Genomic DNA, 15,799 nt, shown 5'->3' with positions numbered 1-15,799 from the left:
TCAGCTGGTTTCATTTGTAAATCCATTTTGGCATCTTTTTCCATATTACTCTTATACTCTAGCATTTTTAAATCCATTTTCAAATCCACAGCATCTTTTTCCATATCACTTTTATAATCCAGCATTTTTTAAAACTCCAGATCCACAATCAAATCAGCCTCAATCTCTGTTTTGTCCAATAAAATCTGTTATTTTTCTGTATCCTGTTACAGTATCAGACAATCTTGTAAGTAATTTCTGAGTATATTGTTCCCAAACAGCCTTAATTTTTTCTATAGTCAAATAATATTGCTCCATTATATTAATGAGTCTCTTCTCCTTTAATTGTAATTGTTTGTTCTCTCCAGTTCTCTCTAGACAACTTTCAAGTCCCCTCTTATCATGTGTTTATTTTCTAGTCAACAAAACTTTCCCACAGGAGGATTTCTTACAATTAATTTCAGAAACTTCATATATTCTTTCGTAAATTTTTAAACACCCCACAGGAAATATTCTTTCAAGTCCCTCTAGCCCCTTAACTTTCTAAAGTCCACATTCTAGTCTCCCTTTCATTGTTCCCCAAAATACATCTCTTTTTAATCCTTATACTTCTATAAAGCTTGTTTCATCCAGGGTTGAAGGAGATTCTCCTGGCATAAAAAAACTTGCCTTTCAGAAGTTTCTTAATTTCTAAGAAATCAGTAAAAAGCAGCTTCCTAAAGTAATTAACAGAGGAAGTAGGCAAACCCAGCATCTCTTTGAAAGGTGCCGAACCGCAGCTTAGGCACAATGTTTTTCCCCCAGCTCCCAGAACTGTCAGACCTGCTGGAGATCGCTATTTTACAATCTCTTTGCAGGGAGATTCTGTATGGAGCAAACTTGTGGGTGATCCTTGTACTCTTTTTAATCTGGAGAGGGGTTCTGAGAAGCCAATCCATTCACCAGCTCCTCTTTTTGCTGCAGTTGTCAGCTCCCCAAAAGTGGAGCCATCTTCATTCCTCCATGCTGGCCCCAGAAGTCAGTGGGAGTCAACTACTTTGTGATTCACTCCACTGACATAACTAAAGTGGCCTTGTTTCTTTTGCCTTTCCCCCCCTTTTTCTCCTTGTAAATGATATATTGGAGAGAGAGTTTTCTTATCAAGTATAAATTCCATCCACAGATGGTCAGTAATTGTCAGTAGCCATATTTTAAGTGCTTATTTTGTTATGTTATGTTCCATGACTGCAAATAAAGTAATTCATTCACTCATAGCTGTTAGGGCTATTAAATTAGATGAAGACATACCTATAAATTAATTGATTTGTTTCTAGCCATGTAGCCTTATAGTTTTACTATTGTTTTTTATATAGTAATGTCATACTATGCTATTTGATACTGCAAGGTATTATAGTTAACGTAGTTTGAATATTAATTGTAATTTTACATCTAGATTTTAGTTATATAATGGTTTTATACCATTGTATTAATAATTCTGATCTTTAGCTATTTTTTCTTGGTTTTTATATATTTATATCACCCAATTTTATATTACCCTGTAGTTCCCATAATCTTAATATTTAAGTGATATTTTGATTTTGTGTTAGTAATTTTAGCCCTGAAAGAGACGAGGAGATGAAAAGAAATTCAAGTTTTCTTTGCCTTAATTCTCTTTTGTAAGCGGGGGGGGGGGGGGGAGGGGGAAATCTGCCAGACCAAGTCAGAACATTCTGCTTTTACCCTATAACAGTAAAGTATTACCTAACAAATACTTTGATGTATGTTTTTCCTTGATCTTCTCATTTCCAATGTTATATCTGCTTTTGAATGAAAAAGCCAAATAATCATAGTGCTTGTAACATTAATTCCTAAGCTGTAATTAATATTGAAAGAATATCCACTTTTTCTCTCCTCTTCTCTATATTCAATACTCTAATGTACCAAAATAATAGAATGTTAAGAATTAAATTATTTAAATATCATTGAATTGAAACAACATATTGGATCAAGATTTAGACTAACACGGTAAAAAGGAAATAAAATAAACTTTTTTTTTTAATGTGGTTATAGGTGTATCTGTTATATTGCTGGTGAGAACTTTTAGGGGCTTGACCTGAAACTTCTGTTTTGGTTTTATCTGTATGCTACCCAGAGTGTCTTGGTAGATGGGTGGCCATATAAATATGATAGATAGATAGATAGATAGATAGATAGATAGATAGATAGATAGATAGATAGATAATAGATAGATAGATAGATAGATAGATAGATAGATAGATAGATAGATAGATAGATAGATATTCCAGTTACTCTTGTGGGGCATTTTCTGACCTGGCCTAGCACAAAATGCTGACATCAATCTTGAAAATCTCACTACTCTCTGGTCAGAGAGGCACTGAACCTTGCCTTGGATGGTGGAGATGGCATCAGATCTGTCCACAGCACAAATTGCTGAAGCGTTGTTAGAACATCAAAAGCAAGTGGATATATAAATAACCAGCCTGCACAACGCCGTGGTAGAACTAGCACAACATTTGGGGCAACACTTGCCTCAGCTAGGAGCAGTAGAACAATCTGCAGCCTAACCAATATTTCTTTGCTCTCATGGTTTCCCAATCGAGATTGGAGGAGCCCAGGATCAGTGTCTGACTTTCACAACTCAATGTGAATTTTTGTATGGCTGGTCAGTGGAATTTCCTACGAGTCACTCCAAGGTGCCTTTTGTCCTGAGTTTACTGAAAGATGGGATGGACAAATGGGTTGTGCCTCTCAGTGTTGGCAATGACCTATTATTAGATTACCAGAACTTTATGCAAAGATTTTAACTGCATTTGAAAATTCAAGTAGGAAAGAAACAGCAAATTGAGAAATTTGCAAGCTGAAACTTGGTAAATTTAGAGGTCATAAGTACATATCAGATTTTCAATTATTTGCCAGAGATGTGGGGTGGAACAATCTGGTTTTGACCAATTTTGAAAAGGACTTGCTAATGAAAGATGAGTTAGTGAGACAAAGCACATGAGAGAATTTGGAAGAACTGCTCTGACATTGTGAGTTAACTGTTGGGCAGTTGGAAGAATTGAGGCACAGAGGAAATAGTAAGAGGAGGAGCTTTTACAGTCTCTCTTCATCCCTATCCCACTCCTAGTGGTCTCCTCAGACACTAGCACTGGAGAACTCATCAAATAGGCGCAGTAAAAAGATCTGGTTCAACAGAGAAGACGGGACCTCCATTTATGTTTCTACTATTGAGCCCCAGGACACCTAGCCAAGGTTTGCACTGCTAAAGTCCAGATTTCTGAATCAGCTGCAAAGTGCCACACAGGGCCAGCTTGTCCTTGAATTGCTCTAAAACTTTGTCTTTGGGAAACTTCGTAGCCTCCCCTCCAAGAAATTAACAGGGGCCTCTCAGAAAATTAAGAAGAGCTGAGGCAGCCAACAACAGGCAAAATGCATTGTATTATCCCTGTTACTCTTTGTTCAACTTCAGGTTTAGAAATACCACTCTCTATTCTTATAAACTTGAGTGCCATAGCCAATTTCATAGATGAGATCACAATACAGCAGTTTAAATTGCCAACAGTTATTACAGAAATCTATGCAGGCACGCACTACAAGCTGGATGTATTTTGTAGCAAACAACACCTTTGCAACTGACAATAAATGATCATACAGAATTCTTGCCGGTCTGTGACACAGCTTACTTGTATGTGCCCATTCTGCTGGGCGTTGATTGGCTGCAAACCTGGCTGCAAACCAGTAATTCAGATGTTCACTCACAACAAGGTACAATTTCTTTTCCACCTCAAAGATGTCAACAGCACTGTTTGCAAGCTTCCCGCTCCTATCCTTTTCCTTCTCCTACTCAGCTCTCTAAATCCCATTAGGGGTCACTACCCATTGCCTTTTGTTTCAGATATGCCAGACCCAGAATAGTCTCTTCCTGAAATCTTAAAATAAATTTGGGATAATACAGTTTCCATTTTTATGTTGGCAGAAAGGGAATTCATGGAAGCAGACTTTTCAGATCTTGTTAATTTCTCTAAATTCAGGTGGAGGCATCTATTGTAGGTAGATTAACTATTTACTTCTTTCTGCCAGAATGGCATGGACAGCTAATAAAGAGAGTCCTGAAGTTATAATTGCAGTTGGGTCCAGGATTGCCATTGCTAAGTGATGCAGTCATAGAGTGGAATATCACATGACTGCATTGCTTAGCAGTGACAATCCAGCCAGTCCCAGTTGTCATCGTAACCCAAGATGCATGGGTTGTTAAGCGAGAAGCAGAGGGAGTTCCAGGTAAGGAGCTCAGGGGTGCCATAGGAGGGTGGGGGAGGCCTTGGGTGGCCTGGTGCAGGTCACACGTGAGTCGGGGGAAGGGGATGCTCAGTGTGGCACAAGCTCAGAAAGGCCGGGGAATGAGGGTGCGGGGTGCATGCAATCTCAGGGAGGCTGGGGAAGGAGGTGCAGGGTGCCTGTGTGCAAGTGTAGGGAGGCCGAGGAAAGAGGGTGCAGGATTTGTGTGATCACAGGGAAACTGTGGAAAGAGGGCGTGGGGTACATGCGTGCATGTGTGTGATCTCAGGGAGGTTGTGGAAAGAGGGCATGGGGTGCGTGTGTATGTGTGTGCAAGTGCAGGGGGCTGGGGAAAGAGTGCTTGGGATATGTGCGGGGGGGGAGGAGGGTGCAGTGTAAGTGAAGAAAGGCTGGGGGGGAGACTTACCCCAGGACTTGCAACCATTCTTGCCAGCTTCCCATTGACTTTGCTTGGGGGAAGCTGGCAGGGAATGGCGCAAATGGTGATCACATGACCATGGGATGCTGCAGAAAGGTTGGAAGTGCAAGCTAGTTGCCAGGCACTCAGATTTTGTTCACATGACCGGGGGGGGCACTGCAACTCCCGGAACTTTGAGGACTGGTTTTAAGTCCCTTTATTTAGCACTGCTATATCTTCGAACGGTTGTTGAACAAATGGTTGTAACTTGAGGACTACCTGTACCAGTTAGTATTAGTATTAGAACCAGGATAAAAAGCCCATTTTTCTCACTAGTGCGTGATTTTATCTTTATTTTTTATTGATTTTATTGTAATTTCTTTGTCTGATTGTTGTGAGAGTTATTGAGAGCTTGGGCAGGATACAAGTTTAGTAAGTTATTTTTATTATTATAACTGTAAGATAAATAGGGAACATGGTTTTTATGTAGAAATTCCTGTACATGTTTAGTTAGAGTCAGATGACTGGAAATCAAAATCAGAGATCATCCTAAGCAGTGTACTAATTAATATGTAAACTAAATGAAGTTGTTTTATTCATGCACAACATCATTTCATACATTCAGATCTGTCAATTCACATGTTGCCAGGAGTCGAGACTGAAGGCGTTTGTCTGTCTGTTTGTCTATCTGCCTATCGTATCAATCTATAGCAAATCCATAGACATTTGGAGGGGAATAAATCTACTGAATTCAGCGAGTCTTAGTTCTGAAAAGATATGCCTAAAACTTCACAGTTAGACATGCATCTCTCAAGCCTCTAAAATATATAATCAGGTAAATGAAATAACATTTGTTGTAAGAATTCCAAAATGTCTCTTTGAATTATTATAGAATAGTGTGTATTTTACATTGATCATCATTGTATTATTATTTATAAGTGTTTAGCTTCTACAGGTCTTGCAAATGCTAGTATCAATCTCTTATTGGTTTGTAATATTTTCTTGAAATTAATATTGAAGGTAAAAATAAGATTCAATTCTTTGGACAAGTAGTTTAGGCAAGAGTTAACGCAGGTTGTTTGGGCCAACTATTCTGGAAGTGTTTCAAGCTCAAAAATATTCTTTCAACCAAAATAGAGGGTTGTTTCAAGCTTGAAATGTTTCAAATTCTAAACACTTTGCACACCACTAGAAGTATACTAAAGCAATCCATTGCCTTTTTGAAAGCAATCCACATTTGGTATTATATGAGATAAATATTCTTGCTCACTGAATCAAAGAATGTGCTTCTGTACAACTTCAGATTATAAAACAAGGGTATAAAATGCTGTATAATTAAAGATGCCTTCTAATTAGTCATTGTTTTTCTGTTAAACAAATTTTCAGTGGCAGTATTCTTGCCATTATTAACCTAATAATGGAAATTGTAATAATAAGAGTAGATTAATGTGGTGGGAAAACATTTACAGTGTAACATTCTAAATTAAATATGACATTAACAAGTCTAATGTTTAAATGCTGTATAATTAACATTTGTTCAACTCCTGACAAATTACAACAATATAATTTTTAGTGGCTTTATTTATGGTTCAAGATATTCTTTGATAAACATAAAATGAGCCATGCCTTCTTTTATTTCTATACAGTATGTTATAACCAGACATGCTCTGTATAAATGAAGAGGAAATCCAAATGCCAGAGTACTTAAATATCAATCAGAGGCATTTATTTTTCAAGTAGTGTGCCATGACTGTTAAAAGATTTAGTAATATGAGAATGCTTTATGTGTAGCAAGTACAAAGGTAATAATAATATCTGTTGTGCCATAAAATATTGGAATCCCTAGTATACCTTCTCAATACATACATAGCTCCACTAAGTGCTTTGCATTGGTGTTTGTGTATGCAAATATATATTGCCAAAAGTGTTTTCTTTTTATAGTAGTACCTAATGGGAGATTGAAAACCAGGTGCAAAATGAATGACAATATAACCAAAGGAACAAGAAAGAGCTTACTAAGTTTAATATGTGACCAAGGATATTAAATGCTGCACATTACAGTTGTATCAAAGTCCAAACTAGTCAGAAGAGATGGAATGGAATAAAATATGGTTCCATGTTTCATTCCGATGTGTTCAATTTTATTTAATTTAGTTTAGTTTAATTTAATGAACAAATTGTATGTTAACAAATGACCCCTGGTAGAACATGTTTCGGGTTCTGGTTATTTCCTAGATGAACCTCTTAATTAGCCTTTCAAGTGCATATGGATACAGTGAAGAAGGCCAAGCTAAACAGATATAAAAAGCATCCGTTTGGTTTTGGGTGATTTAATAATTGAATTCAGACATTGTACTAAGACATAATGTGATTTGTTTTGGTTTACCATGTTGCATGAATTCAGCTGAGATTTATTCCATAGTTTAGTAAGATATGGGAACCATCTTGGCTTCTCAGACAAGAATTAGGGATTTCATGATTGAAGCAGAAACTTAAATCTCATGAGGCCTTAGGACTGTAGATGCATAAGACTTAAGGCCATATTAAGTAAAACCTCAAACTTTTGCACTGAGCAGCTATACAAACACCTCTGCTGTTATATTAAGAACCTAGATTTTTGTTCTTGCCAAGTCATGGTCAAGAAAGCATGTCTAGGGAAGCCTTCCTGGGATTTCTAAGAACTGCTCACAGAATTCTGTCTTATTTTGTGAAATGTCTATACTTCTGTTCACTTGCAAAGCATCCTTCCCAATTCTCTTGAAGCTGTAAGGCAGCTGCAGCCATTTGTGGGCAGGGTTACTGCTGTGAACTTATGAGTATGCGGGAGATACTTCTGTGAGGAGCTGATCTAAAGAGGGCTTTGACTGAAGTGACCTTGCATTTATGTATGTCTTTCATAATATTTCATTTATTCATTTGCAATATTTATAACTGCCCATTAACAAATTCTCTGTGCAGTTTTAGTAAGATTAAATTTAATTAAATTAAAGAGGTGTGTGTGTGCTTGCATACCTACACACACACACACACACCTTTTAAAGTTGTAATGTGAAATTTAAAAGGAAAATTAGGTTTCTGATTTTTTTCTGGAATTCTTTCCAAATCAGTTTTGCAAACAAAACAAATTAAAAAACCTAACATCTAAATATTTCTGCATATTCACCTAAGGCTGTAACTGGTGCAAAATTAAACTTGCTAAGTACATATTGAACTTAAGTGCAGTTAATTGGAAATGGCATTGAATCCTCTTTTCAAACTCATACGCAATACTTGTTTTGCTTTCAAGCACTTATGCGTGGTCCAGAATACAGTAAATCATGCAGAGTGTTTGCCACAGTTCTTTTTAAGCCAAGTGAAACATAACATACATAGCACATACATCATTTTCTTGATTAAATTTGATGAACCTCAAGTCATTACCCAGTAAATTGGAAATGCTACTTTGTTAATGTAACACAAATAGACAGCTTTCATGAGTCATAGAATTTGTGGCTGGTAGCACTTGACATTGATAATGAAATGCCATATTTCCCTGTCCCTTGGAAATAAATTATAACACCCTGCTACAATTAGGCATCCTTTGCGTTATATAATAGGATAGCTAGTTCTGTATTTTTATTTTTTATGAATGCTTATGTGAGAAGTAATTGAACTGAGTCACATTGAATTTAGGAGAGTGCGTCTATATTTTTGAATGTAAAACTTTTTAGAGCAAGTTTAAAATATTGAATAGTTTTGCTGTTAAGATTAAGACTACTTAAGAATAACTAAACATCAGGAGGAGTGTGATAGTACCTTTTCACACTACCACATTTTATTAAAAAGCATGAGCTTTTGTGAATTACAGCTCGCTTAATAAAATGTGGTAGTCTGAAAAGGTGCCACCTGATTTTTGGCTACCCTGGACAAACCCAACCCTCCTATTTAGATTCCAAGATTAAAACTCTATTTGTAAGCATATGTTCCTTGGCATTTTCACAGGTGAAAACAAACAAGTACAGTCCCAAAAATCCTACTAGTAGGAACAGCACACTATTCATTTGCAGTTCTCCTTCAATGAATTCTGGCAGAACCTTTAAGCAATCACAGTTGTATGATTTTTCGTAAAATTCAAGAGTGTTTGTCCTGAATAATGAAAGTCCAGTTTAGATAACAAAGTTAAAACATTTATACATTTGTGATCAGGTTAGACCAGTTAACTTTCTTCTAACCATGCTAAAGAAGGCAATATTACATTACTCAGTGTAAGTAAGTATGATTTTTATTGTGGCAGCACAGAAATGTGTTAAATGTTAGATTCTCTTAGATACTATAACTGAGAAAAATAATTGCCTGTATTTACTTTATAAAATTTACAAATCAGATATACTTACAAATACTGATCTAGTTTATATCACATTAAGGCATGATTTGCTTAATCATGGTTTATTGAATAAACCTCGGTTGGCTGAGTTCACACAACATGCTAAGCCGTAAAAATATTTTTTTAAAAAAACCTTTGTTTTATAAGCTATGTAAAATGTGTTTTAAAAAATATTGCTTAAAACACAGTAGCTTGTTTCACTAGTGTTAAGCCATAATATGGATTGTTGTGACTTATTGTATTATTTGAATCCAGTCTCTTGAGCATGTCAATATCAGGTTGGAGAGAATTTATTAACATTCCAGAGTTTTCCTGAAACAATTTTTTTCACATTCAATTTGGCTTCTATCAGTACGTAAGTTACTGTTACCTGGAAGACAGTGATCACATTGATATTTGTATGGCTGGAATGGTGAGTAGTAATCATAAAACCCACGAAGAGTGAAGAATCAATGAATCCAGCTTTAAAATTGCTGGGAGCTGAAGTTTTAAAACTCATATTGCAAAATGAAAAATGAAATTTAACCAGGTATTTTGGTGAAGGAGAAGTAATTTATTGGATATAAGATGAAAAGCTGTGAAAGTAAACATCAATCTAATCTTAGACACATGTCACTGATGGATGTTTTCTCTGCACAGCTGCCTAGAGGTAAAGTCTCTGAAATGGCATAATAGATATTTTGTCTATGGGAAGGAACACTTCATTTAGTTGTTGCTTTTTTTGATACTGGGCTACATCTTTATTTTCAATCAAAGGAAAAACAGTAAATCAGAGTAATTGCTTTGCCCTGTGGCATTTCTGTTTGTAAAAGGAAGAAAAAAATAATGTAGAACCTTCAAATTAACTCATCTGAACTAGGTAAAAAGTCTAAAAAATCATTTGCACCACAGTATGGTGTTTTATTAATCATGTCACCACCTTATCAAAAGCTGGTCCATTGCTTTTACTTGCAGTGCAGTTTATGTTTTCATATGGAAATATTTTAACACTAATGAGTAGAAAGCCATCAGTCCTGTAAAAATTCCTATAAGCTATTAAAAACAGCAAGTTTTTAAGTAGACATTATTTGTATTTAGTTAAAAAGAAACAGACTTAAATATTAGCTATAAAAGGAGATGGGTATATTTGAAAATTACAAAATGCATGCTGGCTGGGGAATTCTGGGAATTGAAGTCCACACATCTTAAAGTGGCCAAGTTTGAAAACCACTGCCCTGAAGTTTAGATTAGCCCAGTCCTGTTAGGATTTCAGAAAGCTATTATGCCTGCCTTCAGGGCCTAATACGAGTTTGGATTCTTTCAGTAGTAATGCTGTCATCCTTGTCCTTGACTGCTGTTTGATACTAACTTTGTGTTGTTATTTTGTTATGCTGAATCTATTTTTAATAATCTTTTAATATATTTATTTACATCTATGTATTTAGCAAATTTATATAGCCTCCAGTCTCACAGACGTGACTCTGGGCAATGTACAACAAAACAAACAGTTAAAAATAAATATATAGGAGTATTAATAATTGAAGAAGCTTATAGGTTTTAGTAAATAAAATAAACTTTGTGTGTGTGTGTGACAGAAATTATTAAGGCAGTACAAATGCATTTAGGAACTTGAGCGAAGAATTTTTAAAATGGTATAACTTAGCCTAAAGTACAAGTAATCATCAGTTAAGGACCACTTGTGTTCAGTGACCATTCAAAGTTACGACAGTGCTGAATGAGGAGATTTATGATTGGTCAAAGTTGCAGCCATTGCAGCATCCCCATGGTCGCATGATCACAATTTGGGTGCTCAGCAACCAGTTTGCAGTTATGACAGTCACAGTGTGCTGTGGTCACATGGTTGCCATTTGCGACTTTCACTGCCAGCTTCTGACACCAAAGCCAACGGGGAAGCCAGCAGGATGTTGCAGATGGTGATCACATGACATCACATCTAATGACTGCATTGGATTCACTTCACAACCGCAACCGGAACTGCTGTCGTAAGTCAGCATGGTCACGTGACATTGTGTTTTACAACCACATCACTTAAAAGACGGAGTTCCCGGTCCCTATTATCATTGTTAACTGAGGACTATCTGTAATACCTTCCACATAATAGTTACAGAGAACTATGAAGCCACAAGTATAGAGACTCATAAACTATGGAGTCATGTAAAAAGCTAGTCCAAAGCCTGCAAATCTATGCAGTAAGAAAAAAATCCAAACCAGCCGGTATAATTGTTCTCTTAAGGAATGGCTTAATTGTGAGTATATGCCTGCTAAAAGAGAGTTAATAGACACCTTCAGTACTCACAAAATGAATTCTAACTCCTATAAAGGCAGTCTACCAACTGAAATCTAAAGGAAGTATAAGCGGTTATTGGGGAAAAAGAGGGAACCCACTATTTGAAGTTGGCAATGTTTATTGAATCTATAAAACCAAGGACCCCTCAACTTTACTGAGCATTAGAGCCAGAAATTCAAACAATGGGCTCTCTTAACTGTCCTGTTGCATTCCGGTGAGGGCATGGCGATTGCACTTTTGAATCTTACATGGTAACCTTTAGATCCCATTTTAGATCTTTAATGTAACAATGGCCTGCAGTATTACTTACAGAGATCAAGTAACTCATTCAGCAACAAAAGTTAGGTAAAGTCCCTAGCAATGAATTCATCTCAGCTAAGTTATTAAAGTTCAGCATTGAACGGTAATCCCCAGTGCTCAATCACTGTTTACTTTGTGTACAACACATATATTGGATGATTGGGGAGTGACCATTGTAATTCCTATCTTTAAAAGGAGAAATAGAAATGATCCTACAAATTATAGGCCTGTTAGCCTATTGAATACAGTGGAACCTCGGTTTACGAACTTAATTTGTTCCGTGACTCTGGTCGCGACCCGAATTGGTCGCGACCCGAAGCAAATTTTCCCATAAGGTTCAATGTAATTACTGTTAATCCGTTCTGGTGTGGAGGACAGGGAGGCGGCTATTGCTTGGAGGGAGAGTCCCCCTCCCTATGACCACGTGTCAGGGGCAGAAAAATGGCCGCGGATCACGTGTCAGGGGCAGAAAATGGCTGCGGACCACGTGTCGGGCGGAAAAATGGCCGCGGACCACGTGTCAGGGGCGGAAAATGGCCACGGACCACGTGTCACGGGCGGGAAAATGGCCACGGATCCTGTTCGTAACCCGAGGCGGAGTTTGTGAATCGAAGCAAAATTTTGCAGCCGGAGCTGGTCGTCACCCAAAAAGTTCATGAACAGAAGCGTTCGTAACCCGAGGTTCCACTGTATAATTAATAAGTGCAAGAAATATTATTGAGGATGCACAGGTGGGCGTAGAGAAGGTAGATCCACAATACATCAATGCTTGGTTGCAGTGCATAGCTGATAACTATACAAGTGAATCAAACTCACAAGTTTTTGTAGTTTTTGTGGATTTTAAAACAGGCTTCAGTTCAATCTCAAGAATCCAAATAACTCGTCTATTGATAAAAACTATTATTCTGAGTTATCAGATGTATATCAACATAAAAAGGAATGAAACAAGGATGCCTATTGACTTCATTCATATTTAATACACATCTAATCTCATATATAATATACTTACATGACGTTGAAAGTGTTTGCCAATTCTGGCTTATGCAGACAACGCAGCTGTCTTGCAACAGATGCAAGTCAGCCTTGGGAGAGCTCTGAAGGCTCTTGTGTTATGCTACAAGGAAGAATGGTTAATTAAAAAATAAATTTTAATCTTTTCTATGAGCCCAAAGACCCATTGCTGGTATATTCATATTCAAGCTATAGAGCAGGTTAGATGATTTAGCTCAGATAAACTGGGCTTCCTCCCTTGTTGAAAATGTCTGGCAGCATGGAAAGAAACATGCTGCCATTAAATTATTTTCTACAGAAACAGCACAAATTCTCTATAATACATTACTGTTTTTTCTAACTTTGATGCCTCAGAAAAAATCTAGTCAGTTTTTTAAAGAGCCTTTTTAATGACACCTTGATATATGCCTAATGCAACAGTGATATTAGAAGCTGATCTTCCCAGAAGTACATGTGGTCCCCGCTTAACAACCACAATTGGGACTGGCAACTCCTTTGCTAAGCAATGCAGTCATTAAGTGAAACATGTGACTGCACCGGATTTATGATGTCACTCCCACTGCAGCCATTAAGCAAATCACCCACGGTCATTAAGGAGACATCACATAACCCTGACATGTGATTTTACTGCCAGCCTCTCCATTGACTTTGCTTGTCAGAAGCTGGCTGTGAAATGTGCAAAAGGGTTTTACATGACCGTGGGATGCTACAATGGTCATGAACACCTACTGGTTGCAAAACGCCTGAATTTTGATCATGTGACTTTGGGGACACTGCCATGGTATAAGTGCGAGGACTGGTCGTTAAGTTACTTTTGCAGTGCCATCATAACTTCGAATGGTTGCTAAACAGGGCAGTCATGAAGCGAGGACTACTTGTATGGCAAATAACACTGTTCATGTGGATCAGAGTTTCTTTGTTGACAGTGGAGGTGCTGACCCATGTGGTTGATAAATAAAATAGTATTGCCACAAATATACAGCCAGGTCCAGAAATATTGGGACATCGATACAATTCTAACATCTTTGGCTCTATACATCACCACAATGGATTTGGGATGAAACAAACACAATGTGCGTTAACTGCAGACTGTCAGCTTTAATTTGAGGGTATGTACATCCAGCTCAGGTGAACGGTGTAGGAATTACAACAGTTTGCATATGTGCCTTCCACTTGTTAAGGGACCAAAAGTAATGGGACAGAATAATAATCATACATCAAACTTTCCCTTTTTAATACTTGGTTGCAAATCCGTTGCAGTCAATCACAGCCTGAAGTCTGGAATGCATAGACATCACCAGACGCTGGGTTTCATCCCTGATGATGCTCTGCCAGGCCTCTACTGCAACTGTCTTCAGTTCCTGCTTGTTCTTGGGGCATTTTCCCTTCAGTTTTGTCTTCAGCAAGTGAAATGCATGCTCAATGGGATTCAGGTCAGGTGATTGACTTGGCCATTGCATAACATTCCACTTCTGTCCCTTCAAAAACTCTCTGGTTGCTTTTGCAGTATGCTTTGGGTCATTGTCCATCTGTACTGTGAAGCTCCGTCCAATGAGTTCTGCAGCATTTGGCTGAATGTGAGCAGATAATATTGCCCGAAACACTGCAGAATTCATCCTGCTACTTTTGTCAGCAGTCACATCATCAATAAATACAAGAGAACCAGTTCCACTGGCAGCCATACATGCCCATGCCATGACACTACCACCACCATGCTTCACTGATGAGGTGGTATGCTTAGGATCATGAGCAGTTCCTTTCCTTCTCCATACTCTTCTCTTCCCATCACTCTGGTACAAGTTGATCTTGGTCTCATCTGTCCATAGGATGTTGTTCCAGAACTGTGAAGGCTTTTTTAGATGTCCTTTGGCAAACTCTAATCTGGCCTTCCTGTTTTTGAGGCTCACCAGTGGTTTACATCTTGTGGTGAACCCTCTGTATTCACTCTGGTGAAGTCTTCTTTTGATTGTTGACTTTGACACACATACACCTACCTCCTGGAGAGTGTTCTTGATCTGGCCAACTGTTGTGAAGGGTGTTTTCTTCACCAGGGAACGAATTCTTCGATCATCCACCACAGTTGTTTTCCGTTGTCTCCCAGGTCTTTTGGTGTTGCTGAGCTCACCGGTGCGTTCCTTCTTTTTGAGAATGTTCCAAACAGTTGTTTTGGCCACGCCTAATGTTCTTGCTATCTTTCTGATGGGTTTGTTTTGTTTCTTCAGCCTAATGATGGCTTGCTTCACTGATAGTGACAGCTCTTTGGATCTCATCTTGAGAGTTGACAGCAACAGATTCCACATGCAAATAGCACACTTGAAATGAACTCTGGGCCTTTTATCTGCACATTGTAATTGGGGTACTGAGGGGATATCACACACCTGGCCATGGAACAGCTGAGAAGCCAATTGTCCCATTACTTTTGGTCCCTTACCAAGTGGGAGGCACATATGCAAACTGTTGTAATTCCTACACCGTTCACCTGAGTTGGATGTACATACCCTCAAATTAAAGCTGACAGTCTGCAGTTAACGCACATTATGTTTGTTTCATTCCAAATCCATTGTGGTGGTGTATAGAGCCAAAGATGTTAGAATTGTGTCGATGTCCCAATACGTCTGGACCTGACTGTATGTGTTGTTCCTGGAGCAACTCTGGCTTAAATGGAGTCAAGGAGACAATTCAATAAAGGATTGAAGAGGAAGGGTTACAACATGAACTCAGTCAACATTTCAGGATGTATCAAAAGACAGAGAAATGTTTCACTGGATTACTGAAAGTCACCAGCTTGTCCTAAATTTTGCTGAGCCTTTACCAGAGCCTCTTTTAGTGCCCTCCACTTAGCAGTTCCAGAGGAAGGGTTTAATAATACTGCAACCATGCAGAAGTTATGTCCTTGTGGATTTGGGGGAGGTTGGGCCAACTGAATACATAATTTTAAGAGGTAAATTTACAATGATCTCCCTGTGAGGCTATCGCAGTCCCTACTAACAAAGATGCCCGGCCACCTGGGTTATTTATATTTATCACCTTTTTGTGGGCAAAAACCTGAAGATGATATATAGAATTGTCAGATACTGCTTTCTAGCTTCAACAGTTTGCCACATTATGTTAACTTTAGTAGGCAGAACTAATGCATATGACCATTGTAGCACTCTTATGTGGAATT

At 37.9% G+C, this 15,799-nt stretch overlaps 1 protein-coding gene across 3 annotated transcripts in view; it reads left to right on the top strand.

Moving 5' to 3' along the window:
• AFF3 (ALF transcription elongation factor 3) overlaps nucleotides 1-15,799 on the top strand; it is a 277,229-nt gene that overhangs the window by 57,765 nt on the left and 203,665 nt on the right. The window lies entirely within an intron of this gene.

This window comes from Python bivittatus, unplaced genomic scaffold (genome assembly GCF_059951505.1).
Source record: "Python bivittatus isolate LINGU-HERP-01145 unplaced genomic scaffold, Pbiv_v1 ctg000350_np1212, whole genome shotgun sequence".
In the NCBI taxonomy this organism is placed as follows: Eukaryota; Metazoa; Chordata; class Lepidosauria; order Squamata; family Pythonidae; genus Python; species Python bivittatus.
This window is presented reverse-complemented; position numbering and strand designations above follow the sequence as displayed.